This window comes from Diabrotica virgifera, chromosome 8 (assembly GCF_917563875.1).
Source record: "Diabrotica virgifera virgifera chromosome 8, PGI_DIABVI_V3a".
Taxonomy (NCBI): Eukaryota; Metazoa; Arthropoda; class Insecta; order Coleoptera; family Chrysomelidae; genus Diabrotica; species Diabrotica virgifera.
Genome location: NC_065450.1, coordinates 125,087,399 through 125,105,054, shown reverse-complemented (window position 1 = coordinate 125,105,054; position 17,656 = coordinate 125,087,399).

Here is a 17,656-nt window from a genome sequence, read left to right as displayed (position 1 = left end):
ACAATTTGCAAGCCATAACGGATGCTGAGACTAAGGAAGATGAGGCAATTTTACAATTTATAATTCACGTCCCATCTGCTCAGCGCGGTAAAGTTCCAATGAAAATTCATACTCCAATAAGACCAAACAGGTAAATCAAAAATGAATAACCATTTTCAATTTGGTTGCAAAACGAAAATACATCCGCATAATATTCTAGTCCAATCAGAGAGTGCAGCAAGCACCCCTACCGGTTTCGAAACTTATTTGTCTCTCATCAGGAGGCACATATGCTGCTCTCTCTGATCCAACCAAAACAAACCCCGGCGTGTAGTCACGGATTGCAACGAACGAAATGGCATAGATGCCCTAGCGGCAACTACTAGCAAAAGACTAAGTTTTCAATCTAATGGCATATAAAACAACATGATGTTGCTCTATATCCCACCAGACTGAAAACAATGGGAACATTCTCTTAGATTGAAAATTTAGTCTTTTGCTAGCAGTTGCCGCTAATTTTGTTCGTTGCAATCCGTGACTACACGCCAGGGTTTGTTTTGGTTGGATCAGAGAGAGCAGCATAATATGTGCCTCCTGATGAGAGACTAATAAGTTCGAAACCGGTAGGGGTGCTTGCTGCACTCTCTGATTGGACTAGAATATGATGCGGCTGTATTTTCATTTTGAAACCAAATTGCAAATGGTTATTCATTTTTAAAATACTTTTAAATTAAAACACACCGATAATTATTTTTATCAAGTTCAAGGACAGCTAGCAATAGTTGAGAAAAAAATATTGCTACTTTATTGTTTGGACACCTATGGGTTTCATTGTTGATAAGGTACATATTTATATTAGTTTATAAACGTATTAGAAACTTTTTTTCATGTCAGAATTTTTAAAATATTCAAACAATATTTTTATGATTACTATTATTATATTCAGATTTAGCCATACGGCTCACACTCCCTCTAAGGGGAAAATTGACAGGTCCATGTCACCAGCCCCCCCTTTTTCAATTTGAGGGTCAAAAAAAAGCTCATTCGTTTGTATTGCGTTAGTACTGGATTGTATCACCCTTCATTCGTTTGTACTGCCCCCACCCTTTTAAATCTGCCTGGAGGGGCTGGTGACATGCCATCCCCCCCTTTTTCGATTTGAGGGTCAAAAAAAGGTTCATTCGTTTGTATTGCGTTAGTACTGGATTGTATCACCCTTCATTCGTTTGTACTGCCCCCACCCTTTTAAATCTGCCTGGAGGGGCTGGTGACATGCCATCCCCCCTTTTTTGATCTGAAGGTCCGGGATGGGTATGTTCGTTTGTACTGCGTTAGTATCGGATTGTATCGTCCTTATTTTGTTTGTACTGCCCCCACCCGTCTAGATTGGCCTGGGGGGGCCAGTGACATGCTACCCACTACTCTGCACTTTTTGCCTTCTGAAAGTCGAAAATAGGCTATTTCGTTTGTACTGCGTTGGTACTGGATTGTATCACCCTTCATTCGTTTGTACTGCCCCCACCCTTTTAAATCTGCCTGGAGGGGTTGGTGACATGCCATCCCCCCCTTTTTCGATTTGAGGGTCAAAAAAAGGTTCATTCGTTTGTATTGCGTTAGTACTGGATTGTATCACCCTTCATTCGTTTGTACTGCCCCCACCCTTTTAAATCTGCCTGGAGGGGCTGGTGACCTGCCATCCCCCCCTTTTTCGATCTGAAGGTCCGGTATGGGTATGTTCGTTTGTACTGCGTTAGTATCGGATTGTATCGTCCTTATTTTGTTTGTACTACCCCCACCCGTCTAGATTGGCCTGGGGGGGCCAGTGACATGCTACCCTCTACTCTGCACTTTTTGCCTTCTGAAAGTCGAAAATAGGCTATTTCGTTTGTACTGCGTTAGTACTGGATTGTATCACCCTTCATTCGTTTGTACTGCCCCCACCCTTTTAAATCTGCCTGGAGGGGCTGGTGACATGCCATCCCCCCCTTTTTCGATTTTGAGGGTCAAAAAAAGGTTCATTCGTTTGTATTGCGTTAGTACTGGATTGTATCACCCTTCATTCGTTTGTACTGCCCCCACCCTTTTAAATCTGCCTGGAGGGGCTGGTGACATGCCATCCCCCCCTTTTTCGATCTGAAGGTCCGGAATGGGTATGTTCGTTTGTACTGCGTTAGTATCGGATTCTATCGCCCTTATTTTGTTTGTACCGCCCCCACCCGTCTAGATTGGCCTGGGGGGCCAGTGACATGCTACCCTTCTACATTTAAAACAGACGAGGATTAATGCTAGGAGTAAGGACACAAAATTAGTCAAAACTATTATAGTAACACCGCGGGTGTAAAATTTGGTAAATTCGTCAAAAATGTAACGAATTACATTTTGAAACTGAAAAACAGGCTTGCAAGCCACTCTCCATGGGGAATGGAAAGTTACACCCTCAGATGGATCTCGGAGTAGTTCTACGCTACCGATTTGAAAAATGGTACATGTATTTGTTGGAGATATTTTGAACACCAATTTCGATCAGAAATCAGAGGAGCGACCTTGCCTTTTCCTCCCAGGAAGAAATTTATCCATCCCCTCAATAAATTTTACAGTTTTACACGCTATCGATATGAAAATCAAAGATCTCATGCGGCGCATTCCGAAATGCACTCTTCGTTGTACAATTTCAACCTCTCTGTTGAAAACTTTTCAATCGTTTTTAAAACCATTCATTTTGGAACAAAGTCGTAGGGAAATAAAATAAAGATAATTTAATTTTTTATGATATACGACTATAAAATACACTTAATAGGTTTTGCATAATAATTTTGCAATCTAAATTTTTTTAAAAAAGTTAAAATTTTTTATAAACTTTCTGAACAAAAAGTAGACCATTATTTAGAAGTTTGCTCATTTTTTTGCATATAAAGATACGCCCTACCTATCTAATACACTTTACAGAACTTAAGTTGGTTTATTTAATCGGCCTCAGCAATGTTTTAAACTTATACACAATTTTTTGGGTTATAAACAAATACAGTGAGGACGTTTGAGTTAATAAATACGAATAAATTCATTGTTCTGTTATTTATCAAATAAACATTTTTTTCTGTTTTAGGACAACAGTAAAATGTATCTCGAATTAACTAAATTAAATACTTTCTTATGCTTGTCTCAATTAATTAAAAAAAAATTTGGGCACCCTTTATAAATAATTATGTAATAAATAGAGAATTGAATAATGTTTCAAATAAGCTAGCACACGACCCACATTTTCGTTTAAAAAAGCATAGATTACGTCATCACACCCAGATGGATGACGTTAGTAGTATGATAGATATCCCAAAAATTATAATTTAAATATAAAAATCGACCTGTTTAGGGATTTATCTCCAGAGTTGCCCATTCTCGAGAAAATGAATTTATTCCAACTCAAACGTCCTCACTATATTTGTTTATAAGCAAAAAAATTGTTTATATCCTTAAAACAGTGCTGAGGCCGCTTAAATAATCCGATTTTAATTTTGTAAAGTGTATTGGATTGGTAAAGTACCTCTCGATATGTAAAAAAATTAGCAAACTTCTAACAGGTCTACTTTTTGTTCAGAAAGTTTTTAAAAAATTTGAACTTTTCTAAAAAAATTTAGATTGCAAAATTATTATGCAAAATCTATTATGTCGATTTTAATAAAATTTGGTGGATGGATTGAGTATGTTGTAAGAACTTTCTAAGTAAAATACGAAGGTTCTAAGTGCAACCAAAGTGGTTAAAAAACATTGAATAAAAAGAGGCTTATTTTGCCCTCTTATTTTGTATTTATTGCTATTTTGCAGAAAGGATAATCATTTAAGATATTTTATAGCAGTCGTGTCGTATATCATACAAAATTCAATTATCTTTATTTTATTTCCCTATGACTTTGTTCCAAAATGAATCGTTTTTAAGTTACAAGCAATGAAATTTGAAAAAAATCGATGTTTTTCGAAATTTTTAAATATTTAAATTTTTTAATAATGTTCCATACATATTTGAGAAGGAGCGTGAGTCAATTATAATTACTGAAGTTGTCACCTAATTTTATCTGCAAAAATCGGAATGCCACCTCTCACATCCACCTCAAAACAGATCCGCCCTGGGACCAGAGCACGCCAAATAGAATTCTATTTTGCTGACGTCACAAAATAGAATTTCATAATGGGAGAATCGACGGTTGCTAGGCAACGTGACGTCACTAAAATAGAATTCTATTTGGCGTGCTCCCGCACCTGGTCTATACAGCGATAATTCCATAGTAGAAATCGAAAATTGCAATGTCATTGTTTATTTAATAGGTCAGTTTGGCATTTAATATACTTGCAAATATTTTTCTATAAAAATGTCTCGTTTTGGCACTGAATCTGTAGAGTCAATTAACACGTTGACGGACAGTGCGTCAAATGTATAAGCAAGTTTTTGACACTATATTTATTTTACAAATAATGAAATACCTACGGAAATTCTGAATCTTATTGCAGTCATAAATGAACAATACAAACCTTTCTAGAAAACAAATGGCCAGAACATAGCAGCTGCAATTATTGTTATCTGGTCTCTGACATTAGATGGTAAGAAAGATATTGATTGTGGGAACTTTTCATTTAATGTTCCAAATACATACTTTTAATAATTTTCGATTCCAATGAATTCTGCCGTATGTATGTTTCAGTTAATCAGTTATCCAGAGAGGTTGAAATTGTACAACGAAGAGTGCATTTCGGAATACGCCGCATAAGATCTTTGATAATCATATCGATAGCGTCTGAAACTGTAAAATTTATTGAGGGGATGGATAAATTTCTTCCTAGTAGGAAAAGACAAGGTCGCTGCTCTGATTTCTGATTGAAAATGGTGTTCAAAATATCTCCAACAAATACATGTAGCATTTTTCAAATCACTACTACTCCGAGATCCATCTGAGGGGGTAAATTTCCATTCCCCATGGAGAGTGGAGAGTGGCTTGTAAGCCTGTTTTCCAGTTTCAAAATTTAATTCGTTTCATTTTTGATGAATTTACCAAATTTTACACCCACGGTGTTACTATGTGCAATGTTTGGCTGATTTTGTGTCCTTACTCCTAGCACTAATCCTCTGTTTTAAATGTAGAAGGGTAGGGGTAGTACAAACAAAATAAGGGCGGTACAATCCAGTACTAACGCAGTACAAACTAAATAGCCTATTTTTGACATTCAGATGGCAAAGAATGCATAGTAGAGGGGTAGCATGTCACTGGCCCCCCAGGCCAATCTAGACGGGTGGGGGCGGTACAAACAAAATAAGGACGATACAATCCGATACTAACGTAGTACAAACGAACATACCCATCCCGGACCCCCACATCGAAAAAGGGGGGGGTGGCATGTCACCAGCCCCTCCAGGCAGATTTAAAAGGGTGGAGGCAGTACAAACGAATGAAGGGTGATACAATCCAGTACTAACGCAGTACAAACGAAATAGCCTATTTTCGACATTTAGAAGGCAAAAAGTGCAGAGTACAGGGTAGCATGTCACTGGCCCCCCCAGGCCAATCTAGACGGGTGGGGGCAGTACAAACAAAATAAGGGCGATACAATCCGATACTAACGCAGTACAAACGAACATACCCATCCCGGACCCCCAGATCGAAAAAGGGGGGATGGCATGTCACCAGCCCCTCCAGGCAGATTTAAAAGGGTGGGGGCAGTACAAACGAATGAAGGGTGATACAATCCAGTACTAACGCAATACAAACCAATGAGCTTTTTTTTGACCCTCAAATCGAAAAAGGGGGGGATGGCATGTCACCAGCCCCTCCAGGCAGATTTAAAAGGGTGGGGGCAGTACAAACGAATGAAGGGTGATACAATCCAGTACTAACGCAATACAAACGAATGAGCTTTTTTTTGACCCTCAAATCGAAAAAGGGGGGGCTGGTGACATGGACCTAAAATTGACTCATCCCAGATACCTACGGTATCAAAAGGATTGAGCTCTGGTGGGACTCTTTCCGTGTTATCGAGCCCTAGGTGACTTGGTATGCAGGTGTATAACCCAAAAAATTTCGTAAACATCTGGCCGTTGCGAGTAGTACAGCTTTCTGCATGGTCTTGTAAAGATGTTCATTTAGACCCAGCCTTTTTATGCTTTCGAGGAGGTTCTTCGGAATGACTCCAGTAGTAGACATAAGAATAGGTATCGTCTGGGTACTTTGAATTCTCCATTGTCTTCGTATTTGAATTTCCATATCTCTGTACTTGGCGATCTTTTCAGTAAATTTGCTACGTAGATTATTGTTGTTAGGTATCGCCACATCAATTAGTGTTGTTTGTCTGGTTAATTTATTAACTAGTACGAGATCTGTTCTATTATGTGCCACTGTTTGGTCTGTGAGCACGGTGCGGTCCCAGTATAGCTTGTAGTTGCCATCCTCAAGCATACTCTCAGGGACGTATTGATAATATGGGAGATGGTCCGTTTGGAGAAGTCCCAGCTTGATAGCTATCTCCTGATGAAGGATTTTTCCCACTGCGTCATGCCGTTCCTTGTATTCAGTTGCAGCAAATGCCTGGCAGCTCCCTGTAATATGTTGGATAGTTTCTTGGGCTTGACATCCATATCGGCATCTGTCGTTTTGAACCTGAGGGTCTTTGATGATATATTTCAGGTAATTTCTGGTTGGTATAGCCTGATCCTGAATGGCCAGTAATGAACCCTCCGTTTTAGGGAACATCTTTCCTGATGTCAACCAATAGTTCGACGCTGTATTGTCGACATAGTATGACAGCCCTGGGCACTAAGGCTATCTTCTCCCGGTGAGGGTGGTTATCCCTTATCCGAGGGGTGGAATAATTGATACGCTTACTTGTTGAGTTGGTTTATTTACACTCGCATTAGTATAAGCTGGTAGCACCGCACCCAAAGAACATCTCGTGTAGAAAGAGACACTATCTTTAATGTGGAAATATTACGTCTGATCACCAAAATAGAATGACGAATGTCTAATATAATAATAAAGAATTCCCTTGTTATAGTTTAACTGTTTATATATTTAGAAATGCCTATTCAGCATCGACCATGAAAAGTGTTTATAATTGACTCTGCAATTATTAGTGAATCGTGATCTTGGCTAACAATATTTATATAATCGAATGAAGGTTGTAATGTTGTTTTGATGACATAAATAACTGAAAGTAATTATCGTAGATAATTACAGGGTGTTTTTAACATATATCTACTGAGTACAGATGAATTCTTGTACACCTTCCCTTTTTAGGAATTTTCCGACTACGGGGAGGGAAATTTGCAAGTCGTACTACCAACCCATACTGTGTTGTAATCAATACAAAAAATTTATTTTATATACAAACTTCCTAAGCCTACGCAAATACATAAATAATATAAAATGTTCGTTTAACAACATTGTTTCGTAACACTTGTCACTCACTGTGTTTTCGGATTGTAAGCATATAATCTATTCTTATGTATTTCCTTGATTTTATTGTTTTCTATTCTGATTTTACAATTAACGTTATTTACTTCTGTTATCGTGAAAGGACCTACATAAAGACTATCAAACTTACCATTCTCTTCCCTTTTTACAAGGACTAGGTCTCCTCTTTTAAAGTGTTGTGGTGTTGCTTTGAGCTTATTCTTTTCTTCTTGCCGCTCTTTTTTGTCTTCATTGCTTCTAGTGAGGTGACCTATCGTGTCTATGTACGCTGTGTCCTCTGGTTTCGAAGAAGTGTCCGATATCACGTCTTCTTTGACAAGTGTTCTATTCGGTTTGTAGATGTGACATTCATGGCATTGTTTAACGTATTTTCTTACGTCTTTTTCTAAATTTTTCCATCTAAATCTTGCTTTTAGCTTCTTTATTAGTCTATTTTTCTTTAAGTGTCCTCCGAACATCGGGTGATTATGGTATTCTTCTATTAATCTGTTTTTTTTCTTTGTCATCTTTTATTGTTTCTGGTACTTCACATATGTATATTTCTATATTCTTCAATTTTTTATTTCCTTCTTTAATAAATTCATCAATTGTGCACATTTTAAAAATAGTATCATTTACGTATATTTTTACTTTACGTACTGCATTCTCTACCGCCAGCTTATCAAGCTGTACCAACGCTTGGTTTAAATCGAAATGATTCAATCCTGTGGCTATGCTTTTGCTGCATTTTATTTTGTTTTTGGCCCTAATGCTCAGTCTTGGTGAGATTAGTTCTGCTCCAAAGGACAAAATTGGTAGTCTATGCGCCTCTAAATTATTTAGTACCTTCCTTACTGTCTGTTTGGTGGCTTCTGGCTGTAGTGCGAGTTCACTTTCAGCCTTTGTTTGTCTTGCTTCTTTCTCCTTTTCTTTTGCTTGAGCTCTTGTTATAGCTAGTATATGGGCGTTGTCTATGTATAGGTTTTTTAGTTGATGCAATGTTATTCTTGAAAGACTATCTGCGTAGTTACTTTTCCCTGTTATATACTCTATTTCGAAGTCATATTCTTCTAGGTCTAATCTGATCCTCGTGAGTTTTGAGGTTGGTTCTTTCATTGCAAATAGGTGTGTCAAAGGTTTATGGTCTGTTTTTACTTTGAATGTTGGTGCTCCATATAGATAACATTTAAAATAATTAATTCCCCAATGAATCGCTAGTAATTCCTTAACGATTATAGGTTTATTACATTCTCCTTTACTAAAACTTCTTGATGCATATGCTATAGGTAGGTCAATTCCGTTATAATCTTGACTTAGGATTGCTGAACAACTCTCATTGGATGCGTCTGTTGTTAAGATAAACTGTTTGTTGAAATCGGGATATTTTAAAATTGGTGGTTTCGTCAGAGATGCTTTAAGCTTTTTGAATGCTTTTTCACACTCCTCGGTCCACGAAAATTCTACTCCTTTCCTCGATAATTTGTTGAGTGGTATGCATATTTCCGCAGAATTTTTAATAAAACGTCTGTAATAGTTGCAAAATGCTACAAATCTCTTTGTTTCTTCCGCTGTCTGAGGTGTCGGATATTGTTCAATTACTGCATACTTCGCTTTGTCTGGTGATACTCCCTCTTGAGAAAGATCATGTCCTAAATATGTTACTTCCCTTCTAAAGAATTGACATTTTCCTGGGTTAAGTTTCAAATTGAATTTTCGACATGTCTCAAATGTCTTTTTCAGGTTGTCTAAGTGATGTTTTTCGGATATTCCAATTACTACGATATCGTCCATGTAAAGAAATGCTTTGTCTGGTGTTAATCCTGAAAATGCTATTGACATCATTCTTGAAAAGCTATTTGGGCTTACATTTAATCCAAAAGGTAATCTGGTAAATTGAAATGCTCCATTTTCTGTGCTGAACGATGTGTATTTTCTCGATGATTTTTCTAATGGTATCTGGTGAAAGCCTGACATTAAGTCTATAACTGAAAACCATTTTGCTCTTCCTAGTTGATCTAATATCGAATCTATTCTTGGTAATGGAAATTTGTCTGTAACTATCTTCTTGTTCAGTTGTCTAAAATCTATGCATAATCTCCATGCTTTTCCTCCATCTATAGCTTTTTTCGGTACCAGTACTACTGGACTGTTGTACTCGGATGTAGATGGTTCTATGATTCCTTGGTCTCTTAGGTTTTGTACTTGTCGATTTAATTCCTCTGTTTGCGCATGAGGTGTCCTATAATTCTTGATATATACCGGAGTTTGGTCTTTAACTCTTAGTTTTTGTTCGTAGAAATTGTTACAGGTTAACATATCATGCCTTAGGGCGAATATGTCCGAATATTCCTCGCATAACGATACTAAGTTGTCTCGTATGTATTCTGGTATGTCTAGTTTCAGTGATTCTCGTAATTCTTTTTTTCTGTCCTTGCTGTCGTTGACTAGCCTATATATATTGAATAGTTTAATATCCAACGTCCTGATTGTGCTTGCGTCTACATTTACTGTTTCGTACGTTGTGTTCAAAATTTTGATGTATGGATTATTACTTGAAATAATTGCTCTTGCTATGAATATTCCTGGTTGTATTTCTTGCTGTTCCACTATCCTGTCTTTCTTTAACGTTTGAAAAATTTTTACGATTCTGTAAATTTCACATCTAGGCGGTATTATTATGGTGTCATTGTCTATATTATCCAGAATTTTCGTACTAATGTAACAATCGTTGTCCTCTTTAATGTGCATTTTAAGGTTTGCGTAATCTAGTATACATTGAAAGTTAGAAATAAAGTCTCTCCCAATGATTCCGTCTGTTGGAATTGGAAAGTTAGGTTCTACCAATTGAAAGATGTGTTCGAATCGAGTTCCTTTTACTTCGAGTGTTGTCTCAACTTCTCCCATTGTTTGCAACTCTCCTTTAGTGACTCCTTTTATTTTCGCCTTTGTGTTTGGTTTCACCTGTTCCTTCATAAAATCTTGTGAACATTTTAGTATTGAAATGTCAGCTCCTGTGTCTATGATAAAAGTGCTTGTGTTTTCAAGAATTCCTGTTTTCATTCGTACAAAGTTCGTTAGGTTTAGGTCGAAGTTGTAAATGTTATATTTTATTTCTGCCTGTGTGCTTCCAACTTCTTGTTCATTCAAAACCCCAACTGCTGGTTTTCTTGCTCTTCTTGACTGTCCTCTATTTCTAGTAATCTTACGTTCCTGTTACGTCCGCCTCTCTGGTTTCCTCTGTATGTTTGATTGTTAAATTGTCTGTATCCTCTGTTCGAATAATTTCGTTGATTGTCCGTTGCTTCTCCTTCGTTCCGTTGTCCGAAGTTATTTCTTCTTCCTCTGTCATATTTGTTATGGTATCCTCTTTTGTATTGCTGCTGTCCTCTCCTTCAGTCGTATCGATCGACAAAAATTTAGATACTACTTCCTGCGGTGATGTAAAGTTACCTGCTTCCAGTATTAGCTTAGCTTTCTCTGCATTAGCGTTTCGTTTCATTGTTGTTACTACGGCTTCCGTCGTATATTTCTTTGCTAAGTCAAGTGGCATTCCTTCCGCTATGTATGCTACTTTTAATTGTTCTGCTAACTCTTCCACTTCAGATGCGTACACTGCTGCATCTCTATGCCCTTGCCTTTTTTTTGCTAATTTGGCTATTAAATTCTTCGGATTATCACCTTTTAATTCTTTCTTTAGTGCTTCAGCTATCCGTTGTATCTTCTGTGGTTATTAGGTTCCTAGCCTTATTGGTGAGTCGCGTTTTTATTAGCGTTACAGCTGTGTCTTCATGACCTTCTGCCAATTTTCCAAGTAGTTCTAATGCGTCTAAAAATGGTTGTAATTTCCCTGCGCTTCCATCGAACTCGTTGGGCAATATCTTGCTTGCGATATTCAAAAATTCATTGATTGTCAAAGCCATGTTTAATATTGTTATATCTTGTTTTATGTCACCTTTTTCCTCTTTTATTCCGTCGTTAATTATTTCTTCTTCTACTTCCTCGTCGCTTTTTCCTTCTTCTGCTTCCTCGTCGCTTTGTTCCTCTTCAACTTCCTCGTCGATTGGTTGATGTATTGAATTTGGAACCACTGTTCTTACATTTACTGCTTGAAATGAGCGTATAACTTTGTCTCTGATTTTTCCGAAATATTTGTTGCACGATTCCCTTTGTTTGTCCGAAAGTGCTTCCCAGTTTTTCCTAGTCAATTGTGTGAACTTGTTATAAGCTTTAATTAGCTGTGTCGTTACTTCTTCCTTTATGTCCTTAGATTTCGGAACTTTTTTCTTTAAGACTCTTCTGCTTTGCCTGTCTATTTCTTGTGCAATTTCCTCAACTATTTTGACAAAATCTTCCCAAGTAACTTTGTTGCTACTCATTTATACATAATTTTTTTTCAGCTTCTGCACTTCTTAGCGAAAATATAAATTCGATAGTCTTACGGTGTATATAGATATGTAGTATATAGATATATAGTAAAAAATATATAGAGATAAAATAATACGTCAATATATGGTAAAAATATGTAAAAATTGCAGTAGTAATAAAAATTCAAAAATAAATAACGTTATATTAACCCTTGTAAATAAGTAGTTAGAATAATAATTTAAATGTATTATGCATATAGCGTATATTTGTTATATCGTATATTTATTTTGATAGGTATATTTACGATAGCAAATATTAAAATCATAAAAATTGCAAAAATGTACTAAAAATCAGTAGTCAAATAATAAATGAATAAAAGTCAGCAAGGATAAAGTATACGTTGATAAATATGTAAAAATCATATAAAATTGTATCATTGCGTCCTATAATAACTTAATATGAGGGTAAAAAAAAATCTTTGTATATTGATAAATATTGGTAATAGTTAATTAAAAATTAATAATTAATAATAAATTAATAAATAATAGAAGATTAATAGAATAATTAAGTAAAAAGTAGGTAAACTTGAAACATATATTAATGTAATTAAGGTAGCACATAATGTTTATACTTTATACTTTATATTAATCAGGAAATACCATAAAAATAGCTAATATGGACTTACCACTTTTACACGTCTTTATTCGTATCACAAGTCCTCGCTGCACGTTCCATAGCATTGTCCATTTTCCATTGTCCCACGATGTTCCATCTCCATCCTATTCCATTTTTAGCTCCGCGTCGGCCTGATGTCTCCATCCATTTTACATACCACACTGTTGTCTAAGGTGGTCTAGGTGCCTGAACATTGACGTGTTTCTTCATACCTGTCCTGTTTACCAGTCCTAAGTTCTTCCCTGGTTCTGGATCGCCATATGACAGCCCTGGGCACTAAGGCTATCTTCTCCCGGTGAGGGTGGTTATCCCTTATCCGAGGGGTGGAATAATTGATACGCTTACTTGTTGAGTTGGTTTATTTACACTCGCATTAGTATAAGCTGGTAGCACCGCACCCAAAGAACATCTCGTGTAGAAAGAGACACTATCTTTAATGTGGAAATATTACGTCTGATCACCAAAATAGAATGACGAATGTCTAATATAATAATAAAGAATTCCCTTGTTATAGTTTAACTGTTTATATATTTAGAAATGCCTATTCAGCATCGACCATGAAAAGTGTTTATAATTGACTCTGCAATTATTAGTGAATCGTGATCTTGGCTAACAATATTTATATAATCGAATGAAGGTTGTAATGTTGTTTTGATGACATAAATAACTGAAAGTAATTATCGTAGATAATTACAGGGTGTTTTTAAGATATATCTACTGAGTACAGATGAATTCTTGTACAATAGTCTTGGCTGACCTCATTGGGATGTCGCCCGTGCAGAGGTTTACCCATCCAGGTGCGCATTTTTTCGTCTTTAGTGAGGTGGTTTATGCGCATTTCTGGTTCCCTCAGTTTGATCGGTGTTGTGTCATCTACTGCGCAGATAGCGCGATGTAGAGTAGATGTCTCAGCGTGCATCTGAAAATAAGTTCTTAAATTAGCAATTTGTTTATCTAATTGCTCACTTATATCCATAAGTCCTCTTCCTCCTAGATTCCGTGGTAATGTCGTTCTTTCTACTGCACTTTTAGGATGGTGTTTTTGTGCCTTTGTGAGGTGCGTTCTTACTTTCGCTGAAGATTTTCTATATCCGTTTTTGTCCACTTAACAATGCCAAATGAGTAAAGCGCAAAACATGCGTAGGTGTTTAGTGCCTTAAAAAAATTTTCTACTGTGAGCGAAGCAGCTGTTTTACCCTTCGTATAAACTCAGTAGTTATCTCTGTTTTCATTTGTTTATGGTCAATTTTCCGCGCTTGCTTTACTCCAAGATATTTATACATATCGTTTTCACCCATGGCCTCGATGTTCTGGCCATTTTGCATATCGAATCCTCCGGGCTGTACTTTTCCTCTGACTATATTTAAAACACGGCACTTGTCTAGTCCGAAGTGCATACTAATGTCATTTGAAAAGGATTCTACAGTTCTTAGCATCTCATCTAGTTGGTTTCGAGTGGAAGCCATTAATTTGAAATCATCCATGTACAACAGATGATTAAGCTTCGCCACCACATTGTTGTTATTTTTGATGCTACAACCTGCGTCAGTGGAGTTCAATAGCTGAGATAGTGGGTTCATAGCTAGACAGAACCACAGTGGACTTAAGGAATCTCCTTGGAACAGGCCCCGGCTGATTGCGATATTTTCAGTTTCGATGTTATTTTCACCAGGTATTTGAAGGTGAATTCTAGTCTTCCACTCTGTCATTATATGCTGTAAAAAGGTCACTATATTATCATCGACTTTATATATTCTCAATATATCTATAAGCCATTCATGCGACACTGAGTCAAAGGCCTTCCTGTAATCAATGAAGGCCGTAAATAAGTTCCTCTTTTTGGAATATGCTTGATTAGAAGACTGAGTCGATGATAAGTTGTTCTTTGCAACCCATGGAACCCTAAGCACATCCTTTCTGTTGAGGCTCTATGATATTGTTCCAACACTGTGCACTGAATTACGCCTGTGTAAGCCGGGCTACACAGGATGTGACCAATGTATACAAAGTTGGAAGACAAGTAATTGAGCGGTATTTGGCTGGATCTTGGGTGTTATTTTGATCCTTTGGTATTAAATAAGTGGTTCCCTGAGTTAGAAATAATGGTGTTTCCTGCGGATAAGAAATAACATTATTAATTAGTGTTGATAAGCAATCATGAACACTCCAAAACTTCTTAAGCCAGAAGTTTTGAACTCCGTCTGGTCCAGAAGATTTCCAGTTATGAAGCTCTTTCATGATATTTGAGACTTCTTCAGTGGTGAAGGGTTCGTAGAGAGTAGTAGTGTAGTGTTGGCAGTTCTGTGTCGTATCTTCTATCCATCCAGCATTGTTGTTAAGAGCAGCTGGTGTGGAAAGTTGATTTCCCCAAAACTCATGAATTTCTTCTTGGCTTGGGTAAGACTTATCGAGATTTTCTACGGTGGAATTGAGTTTCCGATAGAAGTTTTTCTCAGCAGTCTCAAAAAGGGCATTGTCTGATTTTCGGTTGTTACTCACTTTGTACCTTCTTAGTCGTCCTGAATAAACGGAGAGTTTTTGTTTTAATGTATCCAGGCACTGTTGGGCTCTGTTGTTTTCTGGATCATATCTTGAGTGTCTTGCAGTACTCAGTATTATTTCTTCAGCTCTCCTGATGACTTTTCTACTTCTTACACCTCGTATATATTCGGTGACTTGACCAATATCCCTACGCAGTAATTCAATCTTTCCAAGCAGTCTTTTTTCCCAGGGTGCAATTCTGTTACCAGTCCTTCCGTTGTTAGTACCCCGTCGTGTTCTGATCTTAATGCCCATTACATTAGCAATTGCTGTTGCTGCACAGTAGATTAGCATGTGCAAATATTCCAATGTGTGGGCTTCTACGACATAATTGGGTAGGACTTCAGTGTTCACAATTTGTAACAGCGCCCCTAGTTTCTTACAAGAGTTTATTCGTGGTAGCGGTGGTCCGCTAAGTGAGTTTGTTCCATTAAACTCCTGTACCGCACGTGCCATTTCGCTTACTAGGTTATCACGAAACTCGTTGTTTTCCTGCTCTGTATTGTCAGGTTGAGCTTCTTGTATGACAAGCTCAGGAATTTGCTCATGAACTTCCACAGGGACTTGATCTTCAATTACTGCATTGTTATGAATCTCCCGTTCGACTTCGCTTCTGATGGTATTGCGTCTTGTCTCTGGGATAAGGTTGTTTCTTATAATTACCCGGTATTGGTCTGATACTAGTTGCTCCGATACTTGAATATCTGTGTACGTCCTGCAAAATTCGGCATACAGCTGTTGTCGGTAGCCGATTGTTACTTGACCGAGGTCCATTATTATTATTTATGTATCATTATTTAACGTGTATACTTAATACTGCACAAAATACTAAACTACACATACTAATTTAAATATTTTCTAATTATCTACAGATAAAAGCCGAGCCGGAATTTTGGAAGCAAATATGGCCAAAATTGAAAAAATTTTATATTGAAAATGTGTTGCCACATATTTTAGGTAGTTAAATAACAAAAGTATTTTCAGATTACTTTCTTCTAATAAAATACAAAACAGGGTGTTTTAAAATAAGACAGAAAATTATACTACTATCCACGATTTGTTTTATGCATCAATTGGATACTTTTCTTGCCAGATAAATAATACATTTACTATTATGGTGGTTTGGCAGGTACCAATTTTTTATAGATAAATAAAAATATTTTTTGTTTAATTTCTACTAGGATTATCAGTTTTCTTTAACAAATAAATAACTTCTTGAGATCATTTTCAAGCTATAACTGCGAAATTGGTTATTTGTTTGTGACAACAAATTGTAATTTTTTTATAATATTTTTATGTTATTTTAAATTTATTATAAATAAACACCATGATGTTTTTTGCAGTCACGTTTCACAAATTTTTATTCAATACTATTATACTATATTTAGCTAAGATATATAAATTAAAAATGTGATAATTCTTTTTAAAACATCTACGATAATCAATCTAAAAAGGTATTCCCGACAAAACTAATTTGAACGGAGAATAATGCATTTGTTGTCATTAAACTACCCGTCCGCCAACGCCACTGAGTAAAGATCGAATCGAACAACAGGTAGGGAGTTACCTAGGTCTGACGTAAGCAGTGTAGAAAAGTAAGTGATACGCCCATTTCAATCGCAGTGTGCTTCAACTGATAAAACAGCCTTAAGATTCAGATTGGTTTACACTAAATACCAATTAACTTCTTATTAGTGGAAGTGGCAGTTGAATCATAGACGTAATATATATTAACACTGTTTATGATATTATTAATATATACCTTATGTCTATGACTTCAGTTGGACGAGTTCCGATAAATATTCAGCAATTCTGCAATTTTCCGAACTACACATCTCGCACGATGACAAATGGTTTCGATGTCATCAATTGCAAAACTATTCTCTAGATTTTCTGTGACAGCGATTTTTTTGTAGCCTACGACTACAAATCGCAAGTGGAATGCGAGCCTAAATTACATTTTTTTTTCATGGCTCTACAGGGTGTTAGTAAATAAGTATGACAAACTTTAAGGGTTAATTTTACATGAAAAAATAATGACAGTTTGCTCTATAAACATATGTCCACAATTATTCCGAGATACGGGGTATTGAAATTTTTATTTCAAACTGCCAATTTACTTATTGCTCTAAGACCGGTTGAGCTATGAAAATAAACTTTGGGTGGGTTTTCTCTCTCTTCAATCCTGACCCCCCGGAGGAAGTGTAGTGGTCGACGTGATGTCGTGTATTGTCCGTCTCCAAAGATCTCTGTCTGGTCATTTCTTTTAATTCATGCATAGGTCTTTTGCATATTCCTGTAATCTGATCGATCCATCTTGTTGGGGATCTTCCTCGTGATCTTCGGCCTTCCACCTTTCCTTGTATAATGAGTCTTTCCATGTTTTCTGTGTTGGCTCTCATAACATGTCCAAAGTATTTTAATTGTTGATGGACTTCACTGGAGAGCCGTTGGCTAACTTTTAGCTCTCTTAAAATCGAATTATTTGTTCTATGGTCGGTCCAAGGAATCCGTAGCATTCGTCACCAACAGAACATTTCTGTGGCGTCTATCTTTCTTCTTTCCGAATTTCTCAGGGTCCAAGATTCACATCCGTAAGTCAGTATTGGGAATATTAAGCAGTTGATCAACCTCATCTTTAACGTTATTGAAATTTGACAGTCCTT